General features: G+C 40.1%; 1 long non-coding RNA gene across 1 annotated transcript; it reads right to left on the bottom strand.

Annotated features, from left to right (window-relative positions):
- Nucleotides 1-608: 608 nt before the first annotated feature.
- Nucleotides 609-1,421, bottom strand: LOC129732752 (uncharacterized). Its single transcript, XR_008729347.1, has 3 exons — nt 1,189-1,421; nt 913-1,121; nt 609-856 (listed from the first exon to the last, which is right to left on the bottom strand). It is a non-coding gene; the product is annotated as an uncharacterized LOC129732752 (long non-coding RNA).
- Nucleotides 1,422-5,464: the final 4,043 nt, after the last annotated feature.

The following is a 5,464-nucleotide window of genomic DNA, read 5'->3' as shown; positions in this document are numbered from 1 at the left end:
ATTGTGAAACTGCCAGCAGTTTCAGACTATCCTTGATCTGCAGTGCATTTGGGCGCATCTGGCGACTTCGAAGCTGGGAAAACACGTTTTCCACACAATCTTGTGTCAACCGACCACCCAAGAAAAAATCGAAACCTTTTTGACTTAGTAAAAACTCTTGAATCCTAATCATGCTATCAGTTGCCATCACGACCGCAGATTGCCATGGTTTGCGCCAGCCTTTAGCACCAACTTTGCAGTTGAAGATGATTGACCGAAACGAATCGAAGAAAGAGATTAGTTTTTGGTAGGCTGTTTCATTACGGTAACTAAAGGCCAGCTGGATTGAACGAGTGGTCATGTATGTAAACCAGTTTGCAATTTGGTCGATCAAAAAAGCTGTTGTTAAAACATCTTTCCGTCCAGTTTCTGCTCCGAATATTATTAAAGCAGCCGCCACACCATGATTAGCGTACTTTGTAGAGTTAATGACCTTCATTTTGTCGAAGTTTGAGGCTTTTTTTGAAAAATCCACATCTTCCACAAAATTATCATACAATTTTTATCAGTATCCTTCATTCCTGGTACTTTATGCTCAAGTAAAACAAAAACTTCTTCGAGTACACCGCTCTCGAAATGAATATTCTGCAGAAGTTCTCGTAGTGTACGTTCACTAGGCAAGAATCTTTTCTTTCTCTCTGTTTCGTATGCCGTCGAGCCACACGAGAATTTACATCGCAGACCTTCCGTAATGCTCTGATCAGACCATCGTTTGATTTTTTTAATATTCTCTGTGATCAATTGAAACTGGTCGGGGTTCATAACAGTTCCCACATCTTTCAGCTTTCGTTTTAATGACTGGTTCTCTTGTAATGAACTGAAAAGAGGAAAAAAAAATAGATTTGGAATCAAAATCAAAAGTGGTTTGTGCACCTTGTGTTATCTGTGCAATTTTTGCAATTGACAACGGTATCAGATTCGCCCGGAACAATGTTCTCCTTTACCATTTCCAAAGAGTTTGTTTTTTTCATTCGCCCTTCAGAGCATAGTTGCGGAACACTTTCAAATATAGGAACGGCCTTGCTCGTTTTTAGAATCTTACCAGCCGGAGATAAATATACATGATGCTCATCAAAATGCAACTGCAAAATCGTTGAAATTTTATTGTTGTTCTATACAGAAATTGTGAAAGCGGATGATGTAACTCACGCTGCACAGCCTGGCTTTTTCTGGAACTACAGTCTCAATAGGAAGATTACAAAAAGTTAACCACCTACTTCTTAAATCTTTTTATTTAGGAAAACGGAAGAACGCTACATTTTTCATCTGACACCGAGAGCTGTTCGAACATTTGTAATAGAAACACTTCATTTTTTGCGGTAATATCGGGAGAAAATTCACAAAAGTTTAAACATTATTGATCACAACAAAAAAGGTTTTCAATGGTTTGAACTTTGTTTGCAGTTGCCAACTATTTTGATCGAATTATCCGGTTGCCAGATCGCATGATTTTCTGTCCGCCAGACTGTAAATATAGGGACTGTATTCTAATGTTGCTGACGAAGTAGTGTTCTCATTTGGTGGGGATTCAATATTATGTTGGTTCTGGTTGTCTGAGCGGTTAGGGTTTATGGTTTCACCCTTCCGGGAGTTGATGAAATTTGGAACTGCGAGGCCTGCTATAGGGTGGTCAGGTCGTAAATTGCCGTTTCAAGCATAGTTGTCCCAGCGTGCATAAGGTTTCTGTAGAACATGGGACAACTATGCTTAGAACGGTAGTAAATGTCAACACTTCTTGATACACATTCGGACACCTCAGCAGCTGTTGAAGCGATGGCTAAGTCAGCAGCGACAGCAGCAGCAGCAGCAGCTACAAACTTAACGACAGGGTCAATAATCAAACAGTTGATGGTGGTCCGGCAAATTTAACTTTGGCGGTTGCCAGTAATTGTTTATCCGATCCATTGACACGGATCTGGTCGTTTTGGTAAGTGTGTGTGAACTTGTGGTTGTTGTTGATATAGTTACTGTTCGTTGTCTTGTTACTGTTGCTGTTGGTGGTATGGTTTCGATCGCTGTTGAAGTTTTTCGATTCAATATATTGTCGCCTCCTGCGTTTCCTGTTTCGTCTAGATTTTTCGGCAGCCTTTTCTTGGAGCCTACGAGTCCGTTGTCTAGCATCATATTCCGACCAGTCTGGCATCCAGCGCCATTTATTGCCCAAAAATCGCCATCCTGGCGAAGAATGGTCCATTATGGGCTTCGTAGCTTCATTGTTAGCTGCCAAAGTTTGATTTCATTCTTCATGCAGTGACTTGTGTTGTTGTGATGCGCTAGTTTGATAAATTTGGAGACTGGTAATAGCTCCAGAGACAAATTTTACCTCGTCGAGAATTTCACGAAGAGCAGAATCAGCATTAGACTGCGCTGAACCGGTTTCAATTGTAGCGAGTAGTTTGTTTATTGACCCTGTCGTTGAGTTTGTAGCTGCTGCTGTCGCTGCTGACTTAGCCATCGCTTCAACAGCTGCTGAGGTGTCCGAATGTGTATCAAGAAGTGTTGACATTTCCTACCGTTCCAAGCATAGTTGTCCCATGTTCTACAGAAACCTTATGCACGCTGGGACAACTATGCTTGGAACGGTAATTTACGACCTTCGAAAGGGCATTACTCAAAAATGTACCGTACGATGATTTTTAAATTTTGACCAGACATTCTGGACGTCATAACGAATCGAATGGTTTACTAAGATTCTTTGGTGCATTTTTTTTATCATAACGGTCTGTGGAAGCACCGTGGCATAGGAAACTGTTTTCGCACTGAAAATTGATTGCCAGATGCCCATATGCGGCTATTTTCACTTGAGGAAGTGACGGGCGGTGTACCTACTACTGATGCTGTCGCTGCCGTACCGAGGCATCAGTGTACTAGAAGTGCCGCTGTACCTACCGCCAGCGCTGCAAACTTTCACTGTCATGAAAGGATTTTCAGTTGAAATTGAAGTCAATTTCAATTTTCAACAAACGAGCTGAAAATAAAAGAGCATTTCTGTGATTCTGCACATGCTGTGTTGCTTCAGCGATGTTTATGCGTTTGAGAATGTAGATGCGTAGGTACATAGTTCATCGACTGCATACAGTAAATTGACTCAAATCGAACAATTTCGATATTAAATCAGACGCCTGATGTCTTTTAATGACCGCACTTTTTTTGAAAATTGACAACGGTGACACTGAAGGTCGTTTTAACTTTGGACAGTGAAAATGCTGTTTTTGTCATTTTCGTTTTCAGTGTGAAAAATTTGCAGCACTGCCTACCGCTGAGCCGCTGCAGTCACTACCGTTGTCACTACCGCTGCTCATACCCGTTGCAGCTACTGCTGTAGCCGCCGCTGCTGCTTGGGTAGTACCGTCCCAATGGCCATCCACTATAAATATGATTAGTTTAAGCAGAAACAGGCCCAAATAATACATCCCCGGTTTACTATTTGTATAATTCCGTCGACCGTGCTAGGGAAAGCAATTCGACCAATTAGAGGTCGAAATCTGTGTTTCAATAAGGCTTGACAATTTTTGATACTACAATAGTTCTAATAATCAAATTAAAATTTTCTGTATTTGAGCGGATGCAAAGATGATTTTCCAATCGTTTGCTGTAAGAACGAAGGAAGTCCATTGGAACAAACCACATTTGAAGTTGGACATATTTTTCCTTCTTTTCGTTTTAATTTTTCATTTTACATCCCTATGTTACTGAATTTTCGTGAGTCGTACTGCCGTTAAAATTATAGCAGTCCCATTTTCTACACAAATCTTATGCACGCTGGAACAACTATGCTTTGAACGGCAGCTTAGTTCTTCATAAAAAAATATTTTGAGCGGCAGTGCTGCCATATGTGTTATTTTTTCGCTGCGTTTTTCGGCAAAAGAGTATATTCTGATTCTGAATTTGACAATTTCATTGTGTTCCTGAGTAAAAAAAAAACTAAATTGAATATTGATGCCTGGTCTCAGGTTGACGCAATGTATACTGATATCATAGCTGCTTTCGATAGATTTGATCATTGCTTCTAACATTAAAGATGTCAAGGTTGGATCCATATCATCTAAAAGCTTCCACAATATATCAGGTGTACCACAAGAAAGCAACCTCGGTTCACTTCTGTTTTCAATATGTATTAATGAGCTGTCAACTATACTGCCACCGGGATACCCGCTCTTCCACGCGAATATTGTCAAATCATGCATGTCTATGAAAGGAATCGAGGATTGCCATGTGCTCCATCAAAGAATGGCCATGATCAACAATTTCAAAGAATGGTGCAAGAGCAGGGGTTCCCAACCTTTTTGGCTTCGCGGCCCCTTTTGCCAAACACAAAGAGCTCCGTGCTCCCCTTTGCAGAGCACAGAGAGCTTCGCGGCCCCCAAAAATATTACAGATACCAGTTTTGCAATACAAGGCTGCGTTTTCAGGCTCATATCATCCTGTAAGTCCAATTTATTTCACATATTGGTTCTAATACGCAAAAGAATTGAAAAATCTGCTATCTGAAAACAAATTTTAGTGACCCGTCAAATTGACCAAGAGCTTCGCATCCCCAAAGATGAGTTTCGCGGGCACCTTGTCGGTCGCGGACCTCCGGTTGGGAACCACTGTGCTAGAAAAATATATTAACGATAAGCATCAATAAATGCAATGCAATAACGTTCCATCGAAAACTAAACCTAATAACTTACAACTACAGCATTACCAACCAAGCTCCTAAACGAGTTGATCACATTCGAGGCTTAAGAGTGACACCTCCAGTAACAATGTTGTTCGATATCATATTTGCTCAGTTCATCGTGTTCCCGGAAAATTTCACATGAAAAACATTCCGCGGTATTATAAGCAAAACTCGAGTTACAGCATTTTGAGGAACAAAAGTTCAACTTTCTCTTGTATTTTTACATTTTATATCTCCTAACATTTAATATTCATATTGGCATATGAATTTAATTACCGTTTTCTGAATTTCGGTGCGTCTTCGGTATCATTTTGTATGGTATTTAGTCGTTTTTTTTATACCCCGGTTCCAGAAATGTCATTATTGGTTTTTCAAACTGTTTTACAGAAAGTTTTAATCACCATTTTGGAATTAAAAATGGTGTCTGTAGTTAATTTCCGGCCTCTGTGTATTATCTCGATTCCGAATATCTCCATCGTTGGACCAATTCTGCGCATTACATTTGCGAAAATGTCCATTTTAGATGGTTTGGTCATTCCAGGCTGTTTTCTAGAACCCGGAAGTCGCCATCTTGGAATAAAAGTAGCATCTGGAGTTGATTTTCGCGGCTTCTGAGCATCATTCTTGATGATTTTTTTTTGACCATCTATCAATGTTCTGCAAGCATATTGTGTAAAACGATCAGTTAGAATCTCGGTTGTGGAAAGTCCAAAAAAATTGTTTAATATTTTTTTTTTCTTCAACAAAGCCGTACAAGTC

This window comes from Wyeomyia smithii, chromosome 3 (assembly GCF_029784165.1).
Source record: "Wyeomyia smithii strain HCP4-BCI-WySm-NY-G18 chromosome 3, ASM2978416v1, whole genome shotgun sequence".
NCBI classification, from domain to species: Eukaryota; Metazoa; Arthropoda; class Insecta; order Diptera; family Culicidae; genus Wyeomyia; species Wyeomyia smithii.
Note: the sequence above shows the minus strand (reverse complement) of the source record. Positions and strands in the feature narration are given on the sequence as shown.